Source organism: Rhodnius prolixus, unplaced genomic scaffold (genome assembly GCF_049639745.1).
Source record: "Rhodnius prolixus isolate KJV_2025 unplaced genomic scaffold, Rpr scaffold_6, whole genome shotgun sequence".
Classification (NCBI taxonomy): Eukaryota; Metazoa; Arthropoda; class Insecta; order Hemiptera; family Reduviidae; genus Rhodnius; species Rhodnius prolixus.
This window is the reverse complement of record NW_027411634.1, coordinates 33,638,451-33,658,845: the sequence shown is the minus strand read 5'-3', so window position 1 is coordinate 33,658,845 and position 20,395 is coordinate 33,638,451. Positions and strand designations below refer to the sequence as shown.

Sequence of the window (20,395 nt, the reverse complement as noted above, 5' to 3'; positions counted from 1 at the left end):
CAATCAGTCTCTTTAAGCAGATCTTTACATAGTTATCATTTAAGCTCTGTCACATGATAATTCTATTAAATTTTCTTTATCTTTTATCGACAATGATGTAGCTGTTCCTAAATTTTCTTTATAGAAAGGGTTTGAAATCCATTTATTATTTGTGTTTTCGGGTTTTGGGAAAGTACTCCATGAAAGACAATTTGTAATCCTGTTAAATGTGCTATTATATTTTCTCGTATATCTTGAGACAGACCAACCTTATTACTTGTACATATTAACAACTTTACTGTATAATATTATAAATTAAAATAATTTTTATGTATTATAGGAAAAATACGTTTCTATGATATTTTCATGATAAAATTTTTTATGTCCGCCATTATTGATTATTTTTCGCGTACCACCAACCAGCAACTCGCGTATCACAGGTTGGGAAGCGCTAGTTATTTGCAGCATTTTCCTTAAAACTACATTTTAGGGAGTATGTACACTAAGCCCAAAAAGTAGATCTGTTTTTTGGGGTGAAGTAGGACAGAAAATGTGCACAATATTAATGGGAATTGAAATTAAAAAATTAAATTAAATCGTTATATTTTCCGAAAGTATCAATTTTTCGTAAAATTGCGATTGTCATTTTTAATACTTCCTGTAATGTGCTTAAATAAAAATTGAATGTTAAGTTAATCAAAGAGTGATACAAGATATATACATCCATAGATTTGTTATAAAATAAATAGACAAGTGTTGTTTCAGTCTAAATACCTCCCCGTCAATTATCCTGTAAAAACGAGAAGAATTTGCCTCTCCACAGGCAGAAATAGACATGTCTTACGTCTTTCACGGTTCTTTGCGAGCAATGGCTAATAGACTGGAACTAAATCCTACCGTGTCTTCGGCTGTCTAAAAAGAAGTTTTCAGTGGAGGGTTTAAAGAGAAAGGGGCGACCAGGAGCTTACATTGATTTAAAAGCTGGGACAATTGGAAAGCTTTTTGGACGTGGAAAATGGCGGAGATTGGGCGAGAAGGGTTTTCTTTATCTTTCCTTTTTCTTTTTCTTTCTCTGCGGAAGAGAGAGAGAGAGAGAGAGAGAGAAAAAAAGCGAAACCTGAAAGAGGTCCTGGGGTTGTTTTGAAAGAGAATTTGAAGGAGGTAGGATTTGAACCATCGCTCTCCAAGTAATACCAACAAGAAGTGGGGGACTCCTGCTAAGAAGAAAGAGACAGAAAGATAAGAAGTTTGGTGAGGGAAACTTGTATTTCACTGGTGAGGCAACAAGAGAATTAGAGAGAGAAAAAGTTCGGCCTTGTGGACGTGTAATAACGAAGTAAGGCATTATTAGAAATCGAATTAGGAAGAATGATTCCATATCATCGTAAGCTCAACTAAGCGCTAGGATTAAAGGAACAATCGATAAATGCTAGAAGTCAATGTGGCGTAGATGATCCGGCTGTCCATTCTGAATCCTCGTAGCTGTTATTTACGGATTCATTGCCCTTAACTGCCTGTGAGGATTCATAAAATATATATAAAGATCTACGTATATTAATGTCTTCTCCAATCATTTCAACGTGTAGAAAATAAATCAAAACGTAATAAGACAAATACAGAAAAGAAGAAAAATACAGATTTTATTAAATAACAAAACTATTTTACAAAAATTACTGTTATTATTTTCACGCGTCAACATCTGAGCTTATTTGGCAGCTGGAGCTTTTTCTCCAGTGCACTTTTGGTCACCAGACAGTTTTCTCTCGATACAGACAACACTATCCATCACAGTGAACTATAAAAAGCTCATAGGAAAAGAAAATCTAAAGCCTGATAGCTGGATTCGAACCCGGGTTCTCCGCGTGGGGAATCTAGGGCGCTATCTCGTTTCAAAAATTAAAATTTAGATTTTTATTTTTTTTATTTTTTGTCACATTTAATGGTCATTAGCACTTAATTATAATTATTATTTAATGTATAGTCAATTACACACTTTCGTTTAGTTTAATAAAATTCTAAAAATTGTTAAGAATCTAACTTGTTTTAACCCTGTTTTTATTATTTTATTTATTAAACACTGTTTCGATACAATTCTGTATATAACAGTGGGATTGACCCATATTTACATTTCCAAACATACCTATGAAAGTTCAAAATTATGGAACAAAATTAAAATTAACTAAGAACAATTCTCATAAACAAAAATTAAATTAACTTCCCTGTTAACAATAGAAAATAAAGTAAAAAGAAATAATAATTATATCTTAAAAAACTATAAATTATATATTTTTAAATAATTTTTATTTAGATTAGATAAAGTTCATTAATACTGTGGTTATCAATTAAATAAAAAATTTCTAAATTTTAATGAATGAATTGTAAATAAAAATAAATTGCCAGGCTTACTGTTTAAGAGTGATTTCATTGTGGTAACAAATGATGAATTTACATTTACCAACTCGGGCACAAAATGTGTTCTTTGTGAGGCAAAAAGGGGACATTTAACGTAAAAATGAAAACAGTCCATTAGTTCGTTATTCTTACAATAATTCTTCAAAATGCTTTCAAAATTAATGAGGTGCTCTGATCGGTAAATTTAGATATGTATTTCCCAGATAATCTAAACTGTGCAATAAAGCGTTTAAATAAAAATTTTTAATCAGAAGTTAAATAACTTTGAACATTGCAATCAGTTTCAAAAAAGTCTAAGTAATATAGATTGTAGTTATATGCAAACAATTGATTTAAGTCCGTGCTTCTTAGATAACACTGATAATTATTCAAAACAGAAGAAATATTATTTACTAATTCCTTGGATGTTTCCAGGTTTAAAATAGCAACCATTCCAATTTCATCAACCATATTAGCTAGTTGGGCAAACCAATTGTATTTGTCATTTATGGCTTTATTATTTAACTTGTTTTCGAAATATAAATCTCTTAATTTCAACAGACATATTTTGGGAAGTCTATGATCCTCCATTTCAATAACCTTTACTAACCATTTAAGAGTTAATTTAAGAATATTTAACTTAATATGAACAAGACCAAATTCCAAACGAAGTAGAAAAAAAGGGACTTGTTTTAACCCCAAAAAAATGCTATATTAAATTTTTTTGCTAGTATAATAACAGTTATAGATGAGACCTCAATAATATATTATTTTTTGAGGAATCTAGAGTTCTGGTCAGTTTATGAATTAAAAAAAACTTTACACCAACGTTTTGAACAAAATTTAGTTCATCTTCAGGGCTACAAAACATAAACCAGAGATCTGGGTGTTTACAAATTATCATTAGAGCAAAAATTAATGTTAGTAAAATATTTTTAAGTAAGTAAGTTTCGTCTTTATTTTTTATATTAATTTTGTTTTTTATGTTTAATTTAATGGCATTACTCTTCCTCCAGTCTTCTATAACCTAACACCTCTACCAGTAGTGAACGTTGCCCGCTACCTTGGGCTTTACTTAGACCGAAGACTTTCTTGGAACCCCCACACTAGACTTAAAAGAACAGAACTGAACAGACGCTATCGATAGACAAAAAAAGACTAATTTATACTTCTATTCTGATACCCATCTGGGCGTATGGACAAGAGCTGTGCGGTTCAAACAAACGCTCCAATCTCCAAAGGATTCAATCTCTACAATCTAAAATACTTCGAACTATTGTAAACGCTCCATTTTATGTCTCCCAACCTGGACTATACACACTGACCTAAACATTCCTTTTGTCACACAAGTTGCTAAAACAAGATACAGAAAACTCCACTTCAACCTGCAATCTCATATAAATCCTCTAGCTAAAAATCTTTCTAGAACTCTTCCTGACAACCCGGACAAGACGTCTTAAAAGACAGTGGCTTTGTGATCTCCTCTCTAGTGAAGAGAGTGACTAACCATCTAATATTTTGGAGTGTACCGCTGGGTAACTGCTCTACTCGTTACTTATCATTTGTTACTCGGTTATCACTGTTACTTATAACGCTAACGCGCTGATTGTAGCAAAAATAAACGCAGAAAAAAATCGAACTCTGCGAATAATATCTTAATTTCTCCGCGATAACCTCTCTTCCCAATTAAGTGAAACACTTAGAGAAGTCTCCAGTAATTATGATTGTGAATTGAGACACTAACCTCCCAAATATTACGACATTGTAGGTATATGAAGTGAATCTGGGTATATAAGTTCTCTAGAATATTATGTCAGGCATAATAACAATTTGATGTTATTTACAACAAAAATATGTATGATATTAAAATATATATTACGTAAAGATATTGTTAGGAAATTTAATTAAAAGTTTCTTGATATCACCAAAATGGTATGATGATAGGAGTGTGGACTACTAAGTAACAATATTTCAAGAAGACTACGACGGTAGTTGCTGCCAACCATCCAACTTTCACTTACTTCCTTAAACACACAAAACCCTAAAACCCATCATCCTGTACCCATCTCTCTTTCTTGTTTACTGAGAGGGTAGCATCCTCTTACACCTCCGCAGTCTTCCATGAACTCTTCTACGCAACGTTATCTTTACCTTCTTCAGTCATTATGCTCAACTTACAAGGCAGGCTGTACCCCTTTGTTTCTTTAAAGCAAATTCTGAAGCAAGTCTGTGCTTGTTCCTATCTAGTGTGACTCTTCTTTGCCGCCTTCCGCCTTCTTAGTGCTGGGAGGATCCAGGAAGGAAGGTGAATATAGTTAAAGTTACCTCCAGCTTTTCACCAGAGAGTGGCTATCATACTTTACTATTATGTAGTACCTATACTTCTCCACCTAAGTGCTCCAGGCGTCTAAAGTATCAAGATTTGGCCTTGCTCCAAATGTCCACTTTTAGTAACAAAATATGGCAAAAGGAATTTCTATTTTTCTATCATTAAATCTAAAGCTGGCAACAGCTTCTAGTGGATTTACAAAATTAAACTTTATTTCACTGTTGCTGCAACATACAATCGCCTAAAATTTTAATTAATTGCGTTCAAATCAATTGCAGGCTTTGGATTCATCTGAATCTGATTCTTTTTTTTAAACTGAACTCCAGAAAAATATTCAACTGATTCTTTAATTCGAATACTTCCAGGACTCCGAACCTCGTTCATAATGATCAACCAGGTCAATAAGCATTTTTATTTGTTCCAGGTTTAGTTTCGAAGGGAATTCAAGTATACAGGGTGAACCAGTAAGTATTGTCCATAGGCCTACTGTGTGTAGTACATCTAAAGTGGAGTTCAATGACGTATTGCCCAACTTCATATTTTCCACTGTTCTTGAGTGACGTCACTTTAAAGTTTTTTTTCTAAAATCATTACTTTTTTCCAATAAAAATGTTTTTTAGTCCAATTTGTAACCTTTGACTTCCTTATTTTAAGACAGCCTACTTTAAAAGAGTCCATCTAAAAGAGTTTTTAATGAATTAAACGACTTGATAAACTAACACTGTTGTGTGCTCGTGAGCGCGTTTTCTTGTCAAACAAACGTAATTTCTCATACGAAGATAAAAGGAATCCTGGGCAAATGATATACCGTTTGAAAGCCCATTAAACAAGGAAACTTTTATAAAAAGTGGCCATCACCTAGGTCGGATAATGATCACATAACGGCCGAATAAGTTTTCTTAAAAATTTCTATTACTATTATTTTTCCAGTATCCAGGAGGAAGATTGAGGCGGTTTGGAGAATAACTTATGCTTCGAAATGGTATCAGTTTTTAGAAAATTTATCTGTCTTTCTAACCGTGTCATCAGAATCAGAATTCGGACTAAAACTTTCTGAGTAATAACATTTTTATTGGAAAAAAAAGTAATGATTTTAGAAAAAAAAATTAAAGTGACGTCACTCAAGAACAGTGGAAAATATGAAGTTGACCAATACGTCATTGTACTGCACACAGTAGGCCTATGGACAATACTTACTTTTTCACCCTGTATATGAATTGAATTTGACGTGAACAAAATATAAATGCTAAGATCGTCTGCGTAATTCTCGGACAAAAAAAGGGAAGTAGAATAATCGTGATTACTGCTGAACTGACGGATATCTAACAAAAAGAAAAATATGGCGATAAACTGGGGCTCTAGTATTTCTCTTTGAATATAAAAAAGGCAACGTTTTCCTTCACATGTATGTAAATATAATGTTATAGTTCGAAGTTTTTCCACTAGATTGACTCCACTTCTTTTCCGTGGGCTTCCTATTTTTCCATATGAACCCTAAAAAAAGGCAAATACCAAAATACCCTTATATCTTTTTGGAAATGTCCTTTGCCCCATGTGAGTGTGTTTGTAAATGTATATAAAATGAAAGCATGTTAAGTGAACTGTATAATATATAATTCTATGTGATGATAAATTGTTTGAGCAACAATTCTAAGGTGACAGGTTGAAGTAATACATTATACAGGATATCCTGTAGTACGTGATCAAGATTAAGGAAATTGATAAAAATTTTGTTTTTTACAAAAATCTGTAGAAATGATTAATAATTCAATTAATTGATAGTGTACCGTTGCTGGGCATCATTAAAAATATTACGGAAATTTGTTATTTCCGTTTTTTGCTGAAATGGCTGATTGTTTTTTAACTTAATTTCTGTTAGATGGAAACGGAAATATTTCAATAACATGTTGTCGCCGGAAGTATAAATTTTTTGTAGTTCCTGGACGAATTAAAAAAGTTGTTTTTAATAAATGGTCTGTGCACGTGTTTAATTTTATAATTGTAAGACTTTTCTAAAAAAGAAAGTTAGCACGAACTAAAAAAACTTAAGACTTAACTTTAAGACTTGTCAGGAAGTCGGCAATACAAATCGCTTTACCAAACTTTCCACTTTACACACTGATTGTTTCCTACAATTTTTTGTAAACTTAACATTTTTATGGTACACATGGAGCTCTACGAATTCGATTAAAGGCATTTTTGGGGACAGAAGAGGTAGCTACGAACTCTCCTTTAAATACAAAACCAAGAGAACACCAATAGCTCGAAATTTTATTGTTATTTCGATTAGAAGTCACGAAGTGACGCGATGTTTCTTTCTTGTCGAAAAACAATAGTTTAACTCGCCCATCCTACTGCTTTTAAGATCGATTAAAGCACCAGATGTCACGATCATCAGTCCTTCGTGGTTTCCTAACCATCCGGTTCGGCTTTCTTTGGTTTTGCCTTTCATGGAAGCGCGGTTATAGTAGACAACCCAGCCAAAAGTAAGCTTCTAATGTTCACCAGAAAAGTTAAGATGAGGCATTGGTGATTGATTCTCAGTCCTTGGATTTTTATTAATGTTTATTGTCTGAATTTTGTAGTAAAAAAAAATGTACGTTTATTAGTCGCCTCCGTCCGCAACACCTAGATTAGATTATCGGGACGTAATGGCCGCCCTTAAAAGATGGACAAGCGGTTGACATGTAATCCCCCAGACTAGACTGAAAAGACAAGAAACTAACCAACGCTACAAAACTTCTCGCCAGACTCCTTGACAAACGATCGAAACTTAACCTAAATAACAAAAGTATGGGGATCGACTAAGCGTTCCAACTCACTACACCTCCAGACATTACAGTCCAAAAATACTTCGAAAACTTCTTAACGCTCCGTTCTATGTATCTAACCTCACTATCCATAATGACCTCAAAATCCCTTTCATTACAGATCTTGCTAACACTCGTTTCTTCAAATTTCATTCCTCTTCAGCAGCTCATCCTAACCCTCTCATAGAACACCTATCTTCCTCCACATTACCTTAGGTAATCCTCTAAGGAGATTGAAGAGAAGATGGCCTCTCGTGATCTACTCTTATCGTGAGAGCAAAGCACGTTACTGGAGTGGCACCACTGGGTGCCTTCTCCACTCATGATTTCCTTTTATTTCTTTTATTTCTTTTACCATATTTGCTTGTTGCAACAACTGTTGCAGTGGTAAATTACAATAAAAGATTTTTAAAAAAAGTTTTATTACAAGAGATAAAATTTAAATTATTTATTAATTAAAAACAAAAGTGCTTAATGTTTTATGCAGAAATTTATATCTCTTTAACACTCATTTATTAATGTTCTTACAATAAATCGTATAGTAGAAATTTCAAACAATTTCGGTCTAAAAGACATGACATAAATTGTATAGACAACGATAATGCTACAGGTAAACGCTTTTAACGATATAAATAAACATAAATTATTGTGTAACTTCAAAATTTACGCTTCTATTATCTGAATAGTGTATTAGATGCGTGAATATTTTTGAAGTGAATCCAAACCAAACTAACCATATTCAAACCGCTGAGAGCTTCATGTCTTCAGAATATGCCGCAAGATAAGATTGGGAATTGTTCCAAGACACTAACTATAGTACAGTGTGTGTGTATGCATTCAACAATAGATGCTGTTGCTAGTGTTGGTAAAGTGGTTGTTTTTCCCCCTGTATGTGAAAGATAACTCCAGCACTTATACACTATTTCCCGGTTAATAGAAAATATTATCAACTACTAGAATTTGTCCATTTTCTGTTTCCTGTTTCGGTCGGGTTAAAGTTTCAAAATGGAAATAATTTGTCAGAGGACATTAAAAAGAAAAAAGAATTTGAATTATCTGAGTGATTGGTCAAAAAAAACCTGCATGGGTCTAAACTTTAAGGAATGCGCTGCAATAACCTTCATGATTAAGAAAACAACCCCAGTATTTTGCCTCCCACACTCTTGCAGATCCTCTTCTAAATAAACATGGAAGTAATGAGGGTCATTTGCGAGCTCGCTATGGGACCATAGTCTCCAACAAGATGAAAAGTATGCAAGAAACCCAGCTAAATCTCTAAATCAGGTTCAAGTTTTGATTGAGGAGCCACAGGAATGTTTTTACTAGCCGAAAACTCGTTATTGAAATTGCTGTGTGACAAGGAGCATGCTGATTTGTATTTTCGATATACCACGGAATCGTCCACAAAGAGTTTCTACCACAAGAAGGACAATCAGAAATTGAATGACCTTCACAAGAAGGTCAAACGGTCAATCAACACTTTTACCAGGAGGTTCTTGAAAAACTTTGAAAAAGGGTCATTCGTGTGAGACCAAACATCCAAGAACAAGTGGGTGTTGCATCACGATAATGCTCCTTGTCACACAGCAATTTCAATAAACTGAGTTTTTGGCCAGTAAAAACATTCCTGTGGCTCCTCAGCCTCCTTATTCGCCTGACTTGAGTCCTTGTGACTTTTTTCTCTTTCCGAAGTTGAAAAAATCACCTCAAGGGAACTCATTTTGGGGCAGTCGAAAACATTCAAACGGCTGTAACCGACCAGCTGAAGGCTATTCCAATATCGGAGTTCGAGCACTGCTATGAGGAGTGGAAGATACGTCTCCAGCGCTGTGTGACTTCAGAAGGAGGTTATTTTGAAGGTGACAATATAGAATTGTAATTCTTTTTGAATAAAAAAATTTAAAAAAATCAGTCTCATTACTTAATTTCAAGACCTCGTAGCAGGGACATCTAGAGTTTCAAAGGCGTGTAATGCAAATGCTGCTGTGCCTTGTCCAGGCCTAATCTTGAGTAAGGCTCCATCATTTTGTTGTCTACATTCGGCAGGCTCAGGAAATACAGCGATTAGTAAAATGATTGAAATTATAGGAAGTTAATGATTAGTGCAATGATCTGCGTCAAGTTTTCCAGATTCCAAAATGATGGAATTAATTGTGCCGAACTAAACATTCAATTTTTGATCTTCCAGGCTCAGACACTATACGAAATTTGTTAAACATTTCTTAATTCTTCAGGGCACATTCAGTGCTTAGGATAGTTCTTGGATTGGAGAAGTAGAATCTGGAACAATTCATTGCCCGGAGAGCTAAGCATATTTGCAAAATTCATCTTCCTGATTGTTACAATCAATTTGTGATTGTGCAGCTTTTAACTTTTGTATAATTGACTAATTATTGATTCGATTAATCTGTTTTTTTTATGAATTCAACAATTCTGTAGCTCTTTGTTGAAAATGAATATTAAAATTTCCCACGAGCAATGGATCTGTGTTCTGTGAAAGCCCAGAATCGGAAAAATTTGCCACAATCTTAGAAAATACTTTAATAAGAAGAGAAAATGGAAAGAAAAATCAATGGAATATCTTGACAAGAAAAAGAAGTAATCGATAGATGACTTTTCATGCAATCTTTGTTTTTTCTTTGTCAAGTTACGTCTTGATTAAAATAACAAAGTAAAAAGTAAGTTGTTAAGGCAAATGAATTAGATTAAAAAATGTTAGACTCAAGTATCGTGCGGTATTAGCATAACTGTGACAGTTCTTGAATGATAACTAAGGTCGCCGAAGTGAACCAACCAACCGAAAGAAGAAGAATAAGAAGATGGCAAAAAAAGAGTTAATCTATGTTCTTTCGTAATTGACGTAAAGTCTAATTAAATCTCCTTTCGAATAAGTACAGATTGCATTATTTTATATATTAATGGCTAGAATAATGCATTGTTATAGATTATCTTCCTGCTAAATTTTATCAAAATCGGACAAAGTTATAGAAATATTAGTATTAATAGTTTTAGAAAGGGCCTTACTTGGGTGGGGCAAACTCCCCTCCTCATGAGGCCTAGCGTCGAGACCTTTAAAGTGCAAATCTATACAAAATTTCGATTCGAATGACACTTCATTCATGAAAATCGGTTCGCGTGTCGATAATTTGAAACGATTGCTATACTTCTCCTTAACAAGTGTAAGAGCTGATTGCCGCTTTAATGTATGCGTAGGGGAGCCCTAACCATATCATCCTACCAAATTTTATCAAAATCGGGCCAAGATTTACAGAGTAATTAGTAATAATTTTTGAGGGGGGCCTTACATAAAGGGGGCTAACTCTTCTCCCATTTGATGTACAGCGTCGAGACCCCCAAAAGGCACATCTACATAAAATTCCGAATCGAATGACATCTCATTCATGAAAATCGGTTCACGCGTTTAGGCTGGACGTTGTTTACAAAGAAGGTAAGAACAACAACAAGAAGAAGAACAAGACCAATTTTTGAAAATGCCGTTTTTGCTCATTTTCAACAACTTTTTTCTCGAAATCTATAACATCTGGGTTGTTGCAAAGAATTACAGATATAAAGGAGGATTCGCCCTTTATTTTAAAGAAAATTTGGAAATTTTATCTTTTATACAAAAATAGAAATAAAAATTCAAAGTTGGGCGTTTTTCAACGTTTCGCTTTTTCGTGCACTTTTTGGCTATCAACCCTTGTACAACTGTCCTACCGGACAGTTTTAATATTTATTTTTCCAGTTTTATTTCTCTTATTCCGTCTAAAATGCATATACCAATTTTTTATTTTTAATTCTGGAGTTTATTATTTGCGTTGTGTCTATAAAAAAAGCATTTATAATTATTACTCCTTAACAAAAACTTACAGTTTAAAATGTTAAGTATAAGGGTTGATTAAACGCCAAAAGGTACAAAAATCAGCGAGTACCCAACATTTCATTAATACTTCATTAATAGTCAAGTAATTCTACTGCATTAATTTTCATTAATAAGTTATTTTTTAAAATTTATTAGATGTCACAGACCCTTATGCTGGCCATTTTCGTCTACAAAATATATGTTCAAGTAGCACTGTAGATTGACTGTAATATCTAGTTATTTATAATAATCAAACTATTAATTACAGGTTAAAAAGAAAAAAAAATATGAGGCTAAAAAATTCAAAACTTTTTTTTATAAAAAACTTACATTAATGATTTTATTTTATTTATTTATTTTTATTTTTAAATAAAAATCGTCGGTTTAAGTTCATTCTTCGATTAAAGTAATTGTTACTTTATGTAGTAGTCAAACGTTTATAATAATAGGTAATAATTATCTGGCTTTATCGCAAATAATATAGTTTTCTTCAATTACATTCTCCATCTAGGTGTTCTTCCCACAATGTTGTATATATGTAATATAAAGTAAATAAGATATGCATATTTTTAGGACAGCTAATTATTCCAGGATTTTACTATAAGTAAAATTAGGGGGACTAAATTAAATTACAATTGAGAAATGAATAATTGTTGTTGAATAATCTACTTGTTATTATCTGTGTATTATTTGTGCTCACGAATATTTCGGTAAGACGAATTCAAGACAGTAGCCTACTCTAACTTTGTCTTTTTCTACTTTAACATGCATGTACGTATATATGTGATTTATCATAATTATAACAAAAAAAATATTATAAATGAAGTGGCCAGCATAAGGGTCTGTGACATCTAATAAATTCTAAAAAATAACTTATTAATAAAAATTAATGCAGTAGAATTACTTGACTATTAATGAAGTATTAATGAAAGGTTGGGTACTCGCTGATTTTTGTACCTTTTGGCGTTTAATCAACCCTTATACTTAACATTTTAAACTGTAAGTTTTTGTTAAGGAGATTTTTGTACCTTTTGGATAGATTTTCCTTTTTGTCTATTTTACAAAGTTACATATCTTCTTTACAGATTTTTTTAAAATTTGGAATAAGCAATTCTATCATTTTTGAAATTGAAAAAGCGTTTTGAATAAAATAGGAAGGTATTTGTACGTAAATAGCAAAATTAAACTGCGATTTCAGTACTTCCTTTTAGGAGGAGTAAGAAAAATAAACTACGATTGCAGTACTTCTCCCTAAAAGGCAAAGAGGAAAGATTTTTTAATCTAACGACAATTCATTGATTTAAATCGGTTCACTCATTGATAATTTAAACGATTGCAGTACTTCCTCTTAATAGGTGTAAGAGCAAGATGGCACTTCACAGCCACGTAGAGGAGCTTTAACCACTTATTCGAGCTGAATTTTATCAAAATCGGACTAAGCGTTATAGAAATATTGGTAATAATAGTTTTAGAAAGGGCCTTATTTGGGTGGGGCAAACTCCCCTCCTTATGAGGCACGGCGTCGAGACTTTTAAAGTGCAAATCTGTACAAAATTTCGATTCGAATGACCCTTCATTCATGAAAATCGGTTCACGTGTCGATAATTTGCAACGATTGCTATACTTCCCCTTAACAAGTGTAAGAGCTGATCGCCGCTTGAATGGTACGTAGGGGAGCCCTAACCCTATCATCCTACCAAATTTTATCAAAATCGGGCCAAGATTTACAGAGTAATTAGTAATAATAATTTTGGAGGGGGCCTTACATAAAGGGGGCTAACTCCTTTCCCATTCGATGTACAGCGTCGATACCCCCAAAAGGCACATCTACATAAAATTCCGAATCGAATGACACCTCATTCATGAATATCGGTTCACGCGTTTAGGCGTTACGTTGTTTACAAAAAAGGTAACAAGAAGAAGAAGAAGAAGAAGAAGAAGAAGAAGAAGAAGAAGAAGAAGAAGAAGAAGAACAAGAACAAGAACATTTTTTGAAAAAGCGGTTTTTGCTCATTTTCAGCAACTTTTTTCTCGAAACCTATTAGATCTGGGTTGTTGCAAAACAATTATAGTTATAAAGGAGGGTTTGCCCTATAATTTAAAGAAAATTTGGGAATTTTATCTTTTATAGAAAAAGAGAAAAAAATTGTCAAAGTTGGGTGTTTTTCAACGTTACGCTTTTTCGTGCAGTTTTTGATGGTCAACCCTTATACAACTGTCCTACCGGACAGTTTTAATTAATAATAATTTAAAGCTTAACCCTTACCTTTAGTTGATTGTTTCGTCCACCTTGCAGGATTGTTAGCCCTTAGATTATCTGTAAATAACGATTTTTAATGATAAAACGATAAAAGAACAATGATAAAAACAAAAAAAATGAATCGAATAAAGGTATAAGAAAAACTGAATGTTGAAATATCTGCCGCCAATAGGAGAGAGATATCCAGTATAAGTTGGGGGTTGGTTTAGATAGCAGGAGGCCGGTAAATATTTACGAAGGGTGCTTCTTTTTTTTTTGGCAAGGGCCGTCTAAAAGGGACAAAAACCAAGAGCCCATTCCTACTTCTTATATTTACTAGAAGGGATAGAAAGAATTATAATTCAAAATATTTATCTGTAAGAATATTGGAAACTTATCGTTTGTACTTGAACCAAAAGTTTTTTTATTATATGCTTCGTATTATATTATATACTAGCTGTACCCGTTCACACGTTGCTGTGTTTAACAAAAAGGCAGTTTTGATACCTCAAACATAATTTATTAATGACCAAATGTATACAATACATCGAAATGAAAATTAACAATAAAATTATCCCTACTTCAGAGTACAGTAGTGTCCCTTGCAAAGGTAGCATTTCTACATAATGTGAAAAATTCAGTTAATGTTGTTGGAGGTGGTGACATTGTTCTTGCACGTACATTTTCTGATGTAAAATACACACGATGTCCATTTTCAAGATGTACTGCTAAATGAACAACTACGCCATTCAGCCTCATTGCTACTTATGTAGCGTCCCAGTTGATATTGGGTGACTTCATCGTTAGATGCAGTTGTATTTTCCACTCCAAACACTGCCATATCGCTTCCTTTGTTCACATATTTGCAAATATATTTTCTAGCTTTCACTGAATTGCATTACCCAACATTTATGTGTGCGCTATACGTTTTTAGTAGTAATGGAGAATATGGTACTACCCAACGATTATCAACGTCAACAGTATTGTTGAGTACTTTTAGTTTAATGGATTTTCCACCATCTTCGGTATAATTTATTCTCGTATTAATAATTGCAAAAAACTGTTTTTCATGGTTTTCATGGTTACACTTTTAATAAATATTACTAATTAAATGTTATTTTGATATTTTTGGGATATTTGTTCGGGAGCACCTGGAACCCCAACTCTGATTTTAAAAAAAAAATTGCAAAAACCTTCCCGGGGATATACCTAATAATTTCCCAAATTTTCACGGCGATTGGATATATGGTTTTTGAATCTATCGAGTACAAACAAACAGACAGACATTCATTTTTATATATATAGATAAGTGAACAACTTTTCTGTTTTCTTCTACTGTATTTGAAATTGACGTACTTTTATAACAGCTGCTTACGCTTTGTTCTAGCTGAATACTAAGAATGCATGCTCATGTGTAGCAATGAGCTTTCTTTTGCTGTGGAGACTCTCATGACTTTTCGTTATTTCTCTCTAAGTTCTAGCTCACCTAATGTTTGTGCTATATTTAATTCATAACACTAAAAGAAAATCTACTTATCTCCTCACAAGAAGTAACATTTATCAAATTTTGGCGGGACAGTGTTTCAAGTAAATGATCTAGATTTAAGTTTACTCAAACCTATGGTTGACTTACGGGCTAGAGCTGTGGGGTTCAGCCATACCTACAAACGTATGGAAAGTGCAAAACATTCCGACAGATAGCTGACGCTCCTTTCTACGAGACGAACCTCACTCTTTACAAGGACCTCAACATCACATTCGTCAAGATAGAATATCGCAAGTTCTATACTGCTCTCTCTACTGGCTCTAATCCTCTCGTAATGTCTCTCGCTTCCTCTGACATCCCTAACAATCCTCCTCGCCGACAGAATCGTCAATGGCCCCCGTGACTAACCTCACTCTTCACAACGACCTCAACATTCCATTCGTCAAGATAGAATATCGCAAGTTCCATACTGCTCTCTCTACTTGCTCTAATCCTCTCGTAATGTCTCTCGCTTCCTCTGACATCCCTAACAATCCTCCTCGCCGACAGAATCACTGGCCCCACAGCTTCCTACGTGACTAACCTCACTCTTCACAACTACCTCAACATCCCCCATTCGTGCACCAACTCGTCGAGACGAAATATCAAAAGTTCCATACTGCTCTCTCTACTTCCTTTCATTCTGTCTCTCGCCTTCTCTGACATTCCTCACAATCCTATGACCTACATGACCAACCTCACTCTTCACAACGACCTCAACATACCATACGTACAACAACTTGCCGAGACAAGATATCAGAAGTTCCATACTGCTCTCTCTACTTGCTCTAATCCTCTCGTACTGTCTCTCGCCTCCTCTAATAATTCTAACAATTCTCGCCGACTGAATCGCCAGTGGCCCCGCGACTTCCTTGTAGTCAGAAGACCATAATCATATGATATCCTGTAGATAGGACCTCCGCTGGGTAGTTTCTCTACTCCTGCTTTTCATGTACCAATTCATCTTAGTACTTAAGAAAATAAAGAAAAGATTTATGTTTGTAATCATTAAATAAAGTTAAAATAAAATCTGCTTAACAAAACAGTTAATAAAGTTAAGTATAAGGGTTAATTAAACGACAAAAGGTGCCCAAATTCGCAAGTTTGTAACATTTCATTACAATCTTTAATTTTATCCGTCATATCATGCGTGCTCCTGACCGGTTTCGGAATTTAACCCATCTTCACAGGGAGATAAATCAGTTTAGTGCATAGATTTCGATGTTATGACTCGCACTACTCCACTTGCGGACAACGTAAGTTGCGGCGACTTAGGGAATTTTAAGCGTGCGTCAACTTGTGAAGATTATTGGCGCCCACAGCAGCCGGCTTTTATTCTGTACACTGCCGATCGCAGGACAGTGTACCCTCATCAAAAGATAAGTCCATCACCGAACAGTGAGTTGGTACCGAAACCGTGGTCACCGTGTGGGAATCGCCTAACCTAATAACTTGGCTAATCTCTTCCCTTGAGTTAGGTTATTGTTAGCAAAAAACCAGTCCGCAACAAGATGCGAGACTTGTGCACATTATCCCTAGTGAATGAGGGCTAATGTTTAACCGATGCGGCGCTGAATGGCCGCCACAAAAAATTGGACGTGCTCTTCCACCTAAACGAGAAGCGCTTAAACTTCTAAAAAGAAAAACGTTATCTGATTTGATTTATTTTAATCTTAAATTCAACTTTATAGTAAACCTTATTTAGGGATTCCTTTTTACGTCATTAAACGCGCCATAAAGGCAAAGACATTTATCAACTCTTTTATGGTTTAGTTTGGATAAAGTTGTTCCTTAACAAACTTGTAAGAAGTTTTACTCCTTCTACAAAATGTTATGTCAGTCTTATTCTAAAGGTTAATTGAGTTAAAGAATTTTGTCATGTCGCCTGATTAGCACTAATAGAATTTCTAAACATTCAGAAAGATAACCTACTTTCAAAACAAATACTTTTTGATTAGTTAGGCCGTTTAACTCGGCACATCGAATGAGCGAATCGAATAAGGTAATTACTTTTTAGAAGTAAAAATCTGATATGAGATATTCAGTATATTCTCTTAGATTGAAATTCTTGTTGACAAACTAATCTCGGAGAAAAAAATCAAAATTTGCTGTTCCGTTTATTTCTTCTGAATCATCATCTCCACAACCGATTCCATTCTCGTTAATATTACAGTGGATAATCAAACTAAAGAATTGGTAGAGAAATAACGTACATCAAGTTTATAAAAATGTAGACATCCTTAACGAAATGTTAGCTCTTTCTCTATGAGCTCGAAGATAGAAGTTTACTGCAACTACTACTAATAATAATAATGATAGAGAAAAGGGATTAGCTTAGTGATTAGTGTACTGGATTCCCAGTTGGAGATCCCGGGTTCGAATCCAGCAGCTGGCCCCATAAATTATATTTTTTTTGCCTAAGAAGCATTTTCTAGCTCACTTAATTGTCGGTAACACTGTCCGGAGATCAACAGTCCTTTTTGGTGGCTTTCAGCCGCCAAAGACCTTAGATGACACAAACCGGTGGCCAAAAGTATCCTCCAGAAGTTAGCAACAAAGATTCGAGTTAATTAACGGAAATGTGGCCCCTTACTAAGAGTTTCAACAGTGCCTACCAGATATTCTGCTTCTTGATTATGATCGGAAGGCGGCCAAAATGCTGAACTTTGCTGTCCTAAGCACTGAAACCTTCTTCAAGTTCCAAGGAAAGAAACAAAAAATTAAAGTATGCGCAACTAAGGTTGGAAACCAAGAGATTGTGGAAAGCAGAGTCTATAAGTAGGCTCGACAATGTTCCTAGTTCCACTGGAACTACACACCAGTTCAGCAGTTTTGGGGTTAGACCGAGATACCTACTTCCAACTGCAGTGAGTGGTATTCTAGAACTCATGACGCGTTGCCCGCAAATCTCATGGTGACCAATAGACATGGACTCAAGAAGCAGTAGACATTTCTATTAATCTCTTCACCTACCAAAAGATATTGCTGTTACAGATCTTTGCATTTTAACTTTACGTTTAAACTTCCCCTGATTACGAAAAAGAATATTTCTTTTTTAAGAAATTAGTCTTTGATATGAAAAATTATGTAGCTAATTGAACCATCCTACATGAAATTAAACAGGTAGAATTTGTATTTACTGGCTCTACTATTTCCTTTCAAATTTCAAATTTGACGCTAAGAACTTTGTTAATGAAATAATTTAAATCAGCTGAAATTATTTATCTGCAGTAAAATATATAATTTTATGTAATAAATTACGGTATAAACATTAGAAAATATATTAATCCTTAAAATAAGCGAAACACTTAGTATAGGACGGTAAAATTTAACAAATTCTAAAAATAAACAGAGAGTTTGTTACAGCGACATACTAATTACTTTGGCTGTAAGAAAATTCCTCTTACTTAACTGTACCAATTAGTGAAATCTGCTTTAACTAGGCTAAGGCAGTTTTCCCATCTACTCCGAGCTTTGAGACAGGGGAAAATTATACGGAATTAGTCATCAGAATGTAAAGATTATCGCAGCTTGAGCGCTTTTCCTTGGATAAACAAGCTTAACACTTTTTCTATTTTTAAGGATTACAGTTTTAAATATGAAGCGCAATTTATTAGAAGGATACATTTTCATTATTATAATCTGAATAAATAATATATTTATCAAAATAGTAACTTATTTCTTGGAATTATTGGCAATTTAGATGAATTCTGTTCCTTATAATTTCAGTTAGACTAGTAAGACTCCCAAGAGAATGCATTCCTACGCTTAGCTCAGAGGACTTCGAGAGTGCTTTGAGAAAAAGTTGTTGAGGCGCATGGCAAAAGGCACTATGGTTTTAGAAAAGGGAAATAAGGACGATCATTATGCTGATATACAGCGTAGGATTCCCAAGAAGGTTTTGTAGAACTACGAGTGGGTAAAAGACATTTTTGTACAATAATGCGACTTAGGTTATGCTAAGTGCAATTGCGGTAGCGTAAAGAATGGTTACATCAATCATCTCCTGTTAAGATGCAGCATATACTGCAGTACATTTAAAAGAACTATCAGCACATGTACGATTTCCGCTTAGTGCTGAAAGTAAAGTAATTGCCTATTTTTTCAGGCGGGGCTTTACGTCCAAATACCAATTAGTTGTCGTGGACGGAGGCGACTAGCAAACATACTTTACTATAAATCTCTCATATTAAATATTAAATAAAATCCAAGGCCCAGACTTGGAATCGAACCCAGTACCACAATACATATTAGCTTTGCAGGTCTCGCCTAGTGCTGCACGAGAAACGAGACCGAGACGAGACTTGAGCAACCGAGACCGAGATCGAGACATGATATATATCTCGTCGAGAAATCTCGGTCTCGTCTCGGTTTTTCAAATATTAATTTTTAGCTACAAAATTATAAAATTGTGTTCTTTATTAATAAATAATCATTACAGGTATTGAATTAATTATTAAAAGATACGATTTTATTATATATGTTCAATATTACTACATCTATTTGACTTCCAATTACATAAGTAAAGTAAGCAAAGTAAAGTAATCGCCTATTTTTTCAGGCGGGGCTTTACGTCCAACTACCAATTAGGTGTCGCGGACGGAGGCGACTAGCAAACATACTTTACTGTAAATTGCTCATATTAACCATTAAATAAAATCCAAGGCCTAAGACCGGGAATCAAACCCAGTACCACAATACATATTAGCTTCGCAGGTCTCGCACCGCTCGGCTACCGTGGCGGCCCCCTTCGAATTACATAATTTTTACATAAATTCACTAAATTTCACTATTCATATCATTCATTCATTCAATTTCATAAATTTCACTATTAATAATCTAATACTTTGAACTTAGATATTATTTGAATTATATTTTAGAATTTTGGAATTAGTGAATTTGAAAAAAAAGACTATCTATGCACCTAAAAAATATTGCCACAAATTTTCGTTTTTAAGATACACTTTGCCCAAGCATTGATACATAAAAGAGCTTTTACTGAGTCAGAAGTTAGAGAAGATCTTCTATTGGTCATTATCATCTTTCCGATGGCACTGAAGTTGCACAGATACTAAATATATCTTTTGCCATTCTAGACAAATTTTTGAAGGAATTCTCAAGTGTTTTCCACCATTCTAAAATGTCAACGTCTACTGGTGCTTGGTCTAATTTGGTGTAATTAATTATTTCTGTCTTCCATGCTTCGGTGATATTTGCTGATTTTTGAGCAAATGGTGCAAAAATATTGATGCAGTCGTCG

At 34.2% G+C, this 20,395-nt stretch overlaps 1 protein-coding gene and 1 long non-coding RNA gene across 5 annotated transcripts in view; one reads left to right on the top strand and one right to left on the bottom strand.

The window, feature by feature from the left end:
• The window catches only part of LOC141460300 (nucleolysin TIAR), a 1,257,025-nt gene that overhangs the window by 54,240 nt on the left and 1,182,390 nt on the right, over window positions 1-20,395 (top strand). The gene's annotated exons all lie outside the window — the stretch shown is intronic.
• LOC141460302 (uncharacterized) overlaps window positions 1-20,395 on the bottom strand; it is a 426,050-nt gene that overhangs the window by 304,163 nt on the left and 101,492 nt on the right. For all 4 annotated transcript variants that reach the window (XR_012461851.1, XR_012461849.1, XR_012461850.1 and 1 more), the window contains one exon: window positions 13,638-13,688. This is a non-coding gene — a long non-coding RNA (uncharacterized lncRNA). The remainder of the gene's footprint in view (window positions 1-13,637; window positions 13,689-20,395) is intronic.